We start from the raw sequence: 10,660 nt of genomic DNA on the forward strand, positions 1-10,660 counted from the left end.
TGTTCGATGCACTGAAGGCCGAAGAAGAAACATGGGAAGGTAACAAATGGTGGTCTAGCAGCAGCAGCAAGGGCGATGGAGGTGGGGTGGCGTCGGGAGGTGCTATGCAGAGGAGGCCGACGGGGCATGGAGAAGCGGCGTGAGACAAGCAAGTGGCGGCCTCCATGGGGCACCTCCTGTCCCAGGCGCAGCAGCGGGGGCTTCAGCCTAGGTGGTCGGGGACGCGCTGCAGGAGAGGAAGGAGGGAGGCGATGATGTGCTTGAGGGAGGGGACGAGGCCGGCGCTGGATTCCGGTGGGATCGAGGGAGGAGCGGGCGGCGGCCTCTGGATGCACGGCTGCGCAGGCACCAGGCGGAGGAGACGGACGGCAGCAGCCTGGTAGGGCGCCAGCGGCAGTCTTGGGAAGGAGAAGGGAACGCTTGGCGTGGTGGAGGAGGAAGGAGGCAGAGAAGGGAGGTGGGGGATCGGGCGCAGGGAAAGAAAGAGACGAGCGAGAAGAAGGGTTCGATGGGGAGAGGGCGAGGGGATCGAGCGGGTCTCTCTGGCTGCGGGGTGGAGACGATGGAGAGGGAGAGAGCGGTGCGGGAGTGCTAGGTCGCTCGGGCCTAGGGTTAGGTTTAGATGGGCCGGCGCGAGATGTTGTAAGGCCCAAGAGAAGCAGCGAGCTTGTTGTTTGGGCAAGTTGCAGCTGGGCTGGGAGGCCAAGCTAGGCTCTTCTCTCTCCTTTATCCTTCTCTTAACATTAACAGAGAAAAAGAGAAAGGAAAAAGAGAGAAGAGAAGGTTAGAGGAAGAATTTGGGCATGTGGTTAATTTTCTTGGACTCACAAAAATATGCTTGGTCCGAGAAAATTAGAAAAGTCTAGATCGAATGATAAGAATTCAAACTCATTTGAATTTAATTCAAATGGGTTTGAACTAGGACGAGGTTCTAGGAGTATCCAAAAATGTTGAGAATTTTGGTAGAGCTCCGGAAAATGATGAAAGAAATTATGGGCAAAGTTTGGGGCCAAACTTGACGCAAAAAAGACATGTGATTATTTGCTAGTGTGTTAAAGGTAATTCCAAAATAAAGGAATATTTTATAATATCTCCCTAAATATCGGGAGGGTATGTTTAAAGAGAAACCACCATGTGAGTTCCCTCAATTTAAACGGATCGAAGATCCATACGATTTACTTAGTTGAGTTGAAAAAAATTAAATATATGATGGCATGATGACATGATGCAATGCACAGGATGCAGCGAACCAAAACGAAACACCCGACAACACTCGGAAACATGGAAGGCATCTGAAAGCTCCGGTCTTGGGGCGTTACAGTTAGCCCTGCCGAGTCCTGTTGGCCCTGGTGACGGTGGTTGACGGGGCCGCCCTCCACCGTGCTCTCCATCGAGACGTTCACTCACGCTCCAGTTCCTACCGGACTACCTCTCCTGGAGCCCGACGGGAGCGGACTGGACTCCTACTATGGTGCTCCTTTTTCCCTCCTCGCCTTCAACGGTCGTGCCTAGGGGAGAGGGACAAGAAAGGGCATTACAACGCACTTATCTTTTTTCAATCTTAAACTTGCTGGCACTTGCCAAATTTTAATTCAAATAATGTAATCCTTCGAGTCCATCTTTGTGTGTTTTAATGCTTGTACTTGTATTTGCATATGAATGAAAAAGATGAACCCTGCCAGGAACCCGTGGATGTGTATGTCCATGCAGAGGTGGAGCGCCTCTTTAATGAAAATAAACGAGTTTTCCCCTTCAGGGTATCCTGCCGGCACCCTCTTTGTCTGTCGGAGAGCTACGTCTGCCGGGGGACAGAGAGAGGGGCCAGCCCCCGCCAACTCCTTTTTACTAAAGGACACTGCGACCATCCTGACTGAAGCAACGTTCGAGTCATGGATGGGAGCACCTAAGTTTCAAAAGAGAGGCGAGGTTTTCTCATGCAAAGTTATAGCTTTACAGAACACTAATGGACAAGAGCTAAAACTTATCTATTTGGCTTGCCGGGGATCGCTATGCCGTGCAATCTTCTCGTCCCTTGTCGAAGCCAAGTTCATGGCAGGAACCTGCAACTTCATGTAGATGAGAATGATTGCAAGATGTGATCCTATCTATATGCATATGCAAATGCTCATGAAATGCTTATGTAGTAATCTTGGTGTGCTCATGCATGCATGCAATCTTAGTTGGGGGCCCCCTACAGCGCTTCTTTATTTTCTCTTGCATGGGGTCATCGCCTCAGCTTCATACAAGGGGTTACATGCAGCTGAGGCAAGGCCTGTACAAAAGAGTGGCTGCCGGGCATTGCCCGGCAGCCTCGCACCTTATGGGTTGTATTTGCGGAGATGCTTAATATTCCATGAGTTTTACAACTGAGTGTCATCTCCGGTCTCTAGATGGACTGCACGGGGTCTGGTGACTCGTACCACCCGGTAAGGGCCTTCCCAATTCGGTGATAGCTTGTTTGTACCCTTGGCGGACTGAACGCGCCTAAGGACAAGGTCACCTTCCTCAAAACACCGGGCATGAACCTTGCGGCTGTGATAGGGATGCAGGGCTTGCTGATAGCATGCAGCACGCGTAGCAGCCCGGAGACGGTTCTCGTTGAGTAGCATAGCGTCGTCATGCCGGTGCTGATCTTGCGCTACTTCATCGTAGGCAAGCAATCGAGGGGACCCGTAAATGAGTTCCATGGGGATAACTGCTTCTGCCCCGTAGACCAGGGAGAAGGGAGTCTGCCCGGTAGCTCAGCTAGGTTTCGTTCTGAGGGACCAGAGAACTACCGGCAGCTCCTCGATCCACCGCATGTCGTGCTTCTGTAGCGTATCGAAAGTTCTTGTCTTGAGTCCACGTAGCACTTCAATGCTCGCCCTCTCAGTTTTGTCCATTGCTCTGAGGGTGTGCCACAGAGGCGAATGGGATCTTGCATCCGAGGGTATGAACATATTGCATGAAGGTGTGGCTGGTGAATAGGGTGCCATTGTTGGTGATGATCCATGCCGAAACTCCAAAACGACACACCAATTCTTTCAAGAACATGATAGTTGACTCAGCAGTCACCTTCCTCACGATAGTCACTTCCGGCCACTTTGTGAACTTGTCGGTAGCGACGAACAAGAATTCAAAGCCCCTGTTGGCTCGGGGGAAGGGCCCGAGGATATTGAGCCCCCAGACCAAAAATGGCCATGATGAAGGGATTGTCTGAAGGGCTTGGGCAGGCAGGTGTGTTCTCTTGGAATGGAACTGGCAGGCTTGACATGTCGTGACGAGCTCGACCGCATCTTGGAGGGCTGTGGGCTAATAGAATCCTTGCCAGAATGCTTTCCCAACTAATGCCCTTGATCCAATGTGTGAGCCTCACATTCCTTTGTGAATATCAGCCAGTAGTTCCTTTCCATCCTCCCGATAGACAGACTTCAATTTGACACCATTGGGCCTCCTTCTGTATAGAGTGTCGATGACAAACTGATACATACTGGCCCTCCGAGCTACTTTCTCAGCTTCATCTAGGTCGTCGAGAAGCTCCCCAGTTTGGAGGAAGCGAACGACATGCCTTGCCCAAGTTGGAGCCTGGGGCTCGGCAACAAGGACTAGCGGCACCTCCTCTGCTGCGGGAGCACCAGCCTCGTTCGCGGGGTCCATGGTCCCGGCAGGAGGGGGTAGTCCGGCAGGCTATGAGGAGTTGTTTCCAACAGGCTCTCTGCTGGGAGTAGACGGCTCGACCGGGAGAGGCTTACCGTAGTCCAACTTTCTCCTTTTCTGAGCCATCGTAACTGGTGATACGGAGGGTCGAGAGAGACGGAGAACAAAAGTTCCTAGTTCCATAGGAGGCTTCTGCATAGTACACTTTGTCAAGTGATCAACTATGCTATTTTCCGCACGGGGTACGTGCTCTGTTTGCAACCCATCAAAGTGCTCCTCCAATATCCTCACTTCCTCGACGTATGCTTCCATCAACGGGCTTTCATAATGTTGTTGACTTGTCTCACCACAAGCTGTGATTCTCCTCATATGATCAACCTCCTGATTCCCAATTCTGCTGTAATTCTGAGCCCGGCAAGGAGCCCTTCATACTCAACTGTATTGTTTGTGGCTTCTTCTCAGGCAAAGTGCATTTGGACGACGTACTTCAAGTGCTCCCCGGAGGGGGCAACAAGAAGCACGCCAGCCCCTGCACCTTGTAGGGAAAAAGCACCATCAAAATACATAATCCATTCTTGGGGTGATTCCTTGTCGGGGATAGCTGTCTCTGGCACTTCCTCATTAGGGGTTGGTGTCCATTCAGCAATAAACTCTGCCAGCGCCCTGCTCTGAATAGGTGATGTGCTCTCAAACATCAAACCAAAGCCGAATAACTCCAAAGCCCACTCCACTATTCTGCCGGTGGCCTCAGGGTTTCGGAGTATCCTTTGCAACGGAAAATGAGTAACAACCGTGATCTCATCGGCATAGAAGTAGTGGCGCAGTTTCCTTGAGGCCATAATGAGACCAAATAAGATCAACTTTTGCATGCCAGAGTACCTCTATCTAGCCCCTTGTAACAAGGAGCTGACGAAGTACACTGGGTGCTGCACCACTTCCTTCCTTGCCGCGTCCTTGGGGTTACCCTAGTTGCCGTGCTCATTGCTATCCTGGTCCTTTTCTAACTCTATTGTTATCTGCCCACTTTATGCCTCATCCACCTCTCGTTGTGCCACCAAGGTCGCATTGACCACTTGGTTGGTTGCCACCAAGTATAGCAACAACTGCTCTCGGGGTTTGGGTGCAACCAAGGTAGGCAAAGACGATAGGTAGGCCTTCAACTCCTGCAGAGCCGCATCTGCTTCCGGGGTCCACTTCATAGGCCCTTCCTTCTTCAAAATTTTAAAGAACGGCAGGGCACGCTCGGCAGACTTGGAAATGAATTTGCTTAGCGTGGCAACACATCCCGTCAAGCGCCTCACATCCTTAATTGTTCTTGGTGCTTGGATCTGCTCGATGGCTTTGATCTTGTCGGGGTTAGCTTCGATCCCCCGATGGGACACAAAGAAACCAAGCAGCTTGCCAGAGGGGACTCCAAACACACACTTCTCCAGATTAAGATTCAAATTGACCTTGTGCAGATTAGCAAATGTCTCCTCCAAATCCTAGATAAGAGTGGTATTATCCTTGCTTTTGACCACGATATCATCTATATAGGCTTCTATGTTTCTGTATAACTGTGGCTCAAAACGAATCGGAACTGCCCTTGTAAAAGTGGACCCGGCACTCTTTAGTCCGAATGGCATGCAGACAAAGCAGTACGTACCACATGGAGTGATGAATGATGTCTTCTCTTCATCTTCTTTGGACATGACGATCTGGTGATATCCGGAATAGGCATCCAGGAAGGAGAGCAAATCACACCCTAAAGTGGAATCCACAATCTGGTTGATGCGCGGCCAAGGAAATGGGTCCTTCGGGCAAGCCTAGTTGAGGTATGTGAAATCAATGCAAAGCCTCCATTTCCCATTAGCCTTCCGGACTACCACTGGATTTGCTAACTGAGGGAGTCTTGGATTAGGGGGTGTCCGGATGGCCGGACTATACCTTTAGCCGGACTCCTAGACTATGAAGATACAAGATTGAAGACTTCGTCCCATGTCTGGAAGGGACTTTCCTTGGCGTGGAAGGCAAGCTTGGTGATACAGATATGTAGATCTTCTACCATTGTAACCGACTTTGTAACCCTAACCCTCTCCGGTGTCTATATAAACCGGAGGGTTTTAGTTCGTAGGACAACATACAGAACAATAATCATACCATAGGCTAGCTTCTAGGGTTTAGCCTCTCCGTTCTCGTGGTAGATCTATTCTTGTACTACCCATATCATCAATATTAATCAAGCATGATGTAGGGTTTTACCTCCATCAAAAGGGCTCGAACCTGGGTAAAACTTCGTGTCCCTTGCCTCCTGTTACCATCCGGCCTAGACGCACAGTTCGGGACCCCCTACCCGAGATACGCCGGTTTTGACACCGACATTGGTGCTTTCATTGAGAGTTCCTCTGTGTCGTCGCCATCAGGAAGGATGCCTCGCCCCGTCTTTAAAGACGGCACCATTGCTAAGGGAGCTTTGGCTGTCGGCCAAACCCTCCGGCTAGGTGGTTTTCTTATGACCGCCTGTTCGGCTTCTGCGCCGACGATGACCTCTCGAGCCATCGAAAGCAATCTTCATGTCAGCTCGGAACTCGCCGAGCAGTTAGATCCAATGGAGCTCTCCTCCATAAACGAGCTCTTGGATCGCATCGCCGCCCTGGGAGTCGCTATGGATTACGACCAGATTGGGCCTAAACCCGATCTGAGAGAGATTAACTCTCCTCAAGTCACCCATCACGTTGCCGTGGTAGAGGGACAGTGCGGCGACCCTTCATCTATCTTAAGGACTAGCTACATCCGGATTCCCGATCCCTCCAAGCCGGATACCCGCGGAGGGGAGGATATCACTCAAGACCTGAACTTAGAGTCAGGCGACGGGCTGGATTCATTGGACAACATCCAGGAATCCAAATTTTCGAGTTCGGAAATTCCTCGGCCTCTGAGCCTCAGATTGGGTGAGGCTTCGGATTTAATTCCACCCACCCACCCGAACATAAGTGATCTATCCCAAATCAGGCAAGAGCCCGAAGAAATAATACATCATTACTGGGCCAGATTCCTCCAGGATAGGAACAGGATAAGGGACTGCCGCGAGGAAGATGCAATCTCAATCTTCTACAATAATTGCACGGACAAGGGAATCCTCAATGCCATAAGTCGTCGTGATATTACACACTTCGCTGACTTGGCGTCCATTGTACGAAAGTACTGTGCGGTGGAAAGCGCCTGGAAAACCAATATAAAATTTTGGGACGATCCAGCCCTGAATACAAACCCAGTCCAAAATAAAAGGGTGAATCATCGCCAGACACCCAGGTCAAACACCAAAAAGCAAAAACCCTCTACAGGGCATGAAACCGTACTAGAAGGATGGCTTAATGGACCCTGTAAAATTCACAGTACAGAGGACGCCACACCAACTCACAGCCTTAGAGCATGTTGGATACTCCGGCAGGTGGCCAAAATTGGCGAAGATCTCCTAATTCCGGAGGCCACAGAAAACCACCCCAGAGACACCAATACGGTATTAACAGTCTTCGAGACTTTCGCATCAAATAATATTCGAAAAAGGACACTCCGCAGCCTTGCCGAAGTTTACCAAGTAGCAACAATAAACCCATGGAGTGACACGGCTATTACCTTTAACACCAGTGATGAACCTAAATTCCGAACAGCCCGAGCACCAGCCGCATTGGTCCTCAGTCCAATAGTGGATGGCTTTCGTCATACCAAGGTACTCTTGGACGGCGGCAGTGGATTGAACCTCATTTATGAGGAAACCCTTCAAAAAATGGAAATAGACTGGAACCGCATTGAGCGAAGCAGCACAACCTTTAGAGGAATAATCCCCAGTCGGGAAGCGCGCTGTACAGGAAAAATCACACTAGATGTGGTGTTCGGCACGCCGGATAATTACAGGTCCGAAGAGGTCATGTTCCATGTGGCTCCGTTCAGCAGCGGTTATCACGCTCTGGTAGGACGGGAAGCATTTACAATCTTCCAAGCAATACCCCATTACGGGTACATGAAGCTCAAGATGCCCGGGCCTAACGGGATCATCACTCTCGCTAGTGATCCGGACATAGCACTCCACGCCGAAAACAAGACAGCCGCACTGGCCCTCGAGGCACTATCCGAAGCCCTAGCGGCTGAGGAACCGACTGCGCTGCGCTCCACGGTGAATAGGGACGATGTGGTACTCGACAAAAGATCCAAGTCCACCTCCTTTAAACCGGCGGACGAAATAGTCAAATTCCAGGTCCATCCAACGGACCCCAATAAAATAGCCTACTGGAAGGATGGCTTAATGGACCCTATAAAATTCACAGTACAGAGGATGCCACACCAACTCACAGCCTTAGAGCATGTTGGATACTCCGGCAGGTGGCCAAAATTGGCGAAGATCTCCTAATTCCGGAGGCCACAGAAAGCCACCCCAAAGACACCAATACGGTATTAATAGTCTTCGAGACTTTCCATCAAATAATATGCGAAAAAGGACACTCCGCAGCCTTCCCGAAGTCTACCAAGTAGCAAAAATAAACCCATGGAGTGACACGGCTATTACCTTTAACGCCAGTGATGAACCTAAATTCCGAACAGCCCGAGCACCAGCCGCATTGGTCCTCAGTCCAATAGTGGACGGCTTTCATCTTACCAAGGTACTCATGGATGGCGGCAGCGGATTGAACCTCATTTATGAGGAAACCCTTCAAAAAATGGAAATAGACTAGAACCGCATTGAGCGAAGTAGCACAACCTTTAGAGGAATAATCCCCAGTCGAGAAGCGCGCTGTATAGGAAAAATCACACTAGATGTGGTGTTCGGCACACCGGATAATTACAGGTCCGAAGAGGTCATGTTCCATGTGGCTCCGTTCAGCAGTGGTTATCATGCTCTGCTAGGACGGGAAGCGTTTACAATCTTCCAAGCAATACCCCATTACGGGTACATGAAGCTCAAGATGCCCGTGCCTAATGGGATCATCACTCTCGCTAGTGATCCGGACATAGCACTCCGCGCCGAAAACAATACAGCCACACTGGCCCTCGAGGCACTATCCGAAGCCCTAGCGGCTGAGGAACTGACTGCGTTGTGCTCCATGGTGAATAGGGACGATGTGGTACTCGACAAAAGATCCAAGTCCAGCTCCTTTAAACCAGCGGACGAAATAGTCAAATTCCAGGTCCATCCAACGGACCCCAATAAAACAGCTTCCATTGGGGCATAGTTAAACCCTGATGTAGACGCCGCACTACGAGAGTTCCTACGAGAGAACTGGGACATTTTTGCCTGCACCCTTCAGACATGCCAGGAATCCCACGCAGGCTGGCCGAGCACAGCTTAAATGTCCTAAAAGGATTCAAACCTGTCAAACAAGCTCTTCGGCGTTTTTCCGAACCTAAGAGACAGGCCATGGGAGAGGAGGTAGCAAAGCTATTGGAGGCCGGATTCATCAGAGATATAAAACATCCGGACTGGCTAGCAAACCTGGTGATGGTACCAAAGAAGGACAAATCCTGGCGCCCGTGCGTTGATTTTAAAGACCTTAACAAGGCTTTCCCAAAGGATCCCTTCCCCCTCCCCCGCATCGATCAAATTATCGACGCTACTGCGGGACACGATTCGTTGTGTTTCCTCGACGCATATTACGGCTACCATCAAATCAAGATGGCAGAATCAGACCAAGCCGCAATGGCATTTATCACACCATATGGCCCATTCTGCTTCAACACAATGCCCTTCGGGCTCAAAAACGCCGGCGCAACATATCAGCGCATGATTCAGAGATGTCTGGCAAACCAGATCGGCAAACAGTGGAGGCATATGTAGATGATGTGGTCGTCAAAACAAGACATGTCGAATCTCTAGTAGACGAGTTGAGGCTCACATTTGATAGCCTCCGAACATACGACATCAAGCTCAACCCGGAAAAATGTGTTTTCGGCATTCTAGCCGAAAAGCTCTTGGGCTTCATTGTATCCGGTAGAGGAATTGAAGCAAATCCAGCCAAGATCCGAGCTCTGTCACAATTGGATATCCCAAAGGACCTCAAACAAATACAAATGTTAACCGGATGCGTGGCGGCTCTAAGCCGCTTTATCTCCCGCTTGGGAGAAAAGGCCCTACCCCTTTACCGCCTCCTTCGGCGCACCGAACACTTCGAATGGACGGATGCAGCCACGGCCGGACTTGATGAAATAAAAGCCATATTGGCAACAAACCCAGTCCTGGCCGCACCAAACATTGGCAAACCAATGCTATTGTACATTGCAGCAACACATCAGGTTGTAAGCGCAGTGCTCGTCGTCGAACGAGAAACGGACGGACACAAATTCCCCCTTCAAAAGCCGGTCTATTATGTGTCCACTTTCCTCACTTCATGCAAATCACGGTACCCGCATTATCAAAAGATTGCGTACGCGGTATTCATGGCATCCCGGAAGCTATGACACTACTTTCAAGAGTGTTCAATAACAGCAGCCTTGGAAGTACCACTTAACGATATTATAAACAACCGTGACGCAACGGGCCGGATTGCAAAATGGGCCATTGAGCTCCTCCCGTTCGACATAACTTATAAGCCACGGCGAGCCATCAAGTCGCAAGTTTTGGCCGACTTCGTCGCAGAATGGACGGGGGCCGAACTCCCTAAAGAGTACGGCACATATTCAAATTGGATCATGCATTTCGACGGCTCCAAGATGTTGGCCGGACTAGGGGCTGGCGTCGTTTTGACGTCCCCCACAGGAGACACAGTTCAATACGTACTCTAGATTATGTACACAGACTCCAACAATGCAGCCGAATATGAGGCCCTTTTGCATGGTCTCCGGATGGCAGTATCCATGGGCATTCAACGCCTAGAGGTGCGCGGGGACTCGAACCTCGCAATATCCCAAATAAATGGAGACTTCGATGCCAAGGATCCAAAAATGGCAGCTTACTGCAACGCCGTCCTAAAAATGTCAGCTCGGTTCGAAGGGCTTGAATTTCACCATATAGCCCGGGAAAATAATCAGGCGGCAGATGTCCTGGCACGCATCG

The sequence above is a fragment of the Triticum dicoccoides genome, chromosome 7A (genome assembly GCF_002162155.2).
Source record: "Triticum dicoccoides isolate Atlit2015 ecotype Zavitan chromosome 7A, WEW_v2.0, whole genome shotgun sequence".
Classification (NCBI taxonomy): Eukaryota; Viridiplantae; Streptophyta; class Magnoliopsida; order Poales; family Poaceae; genus Triticum; species Triticum dicoccoides.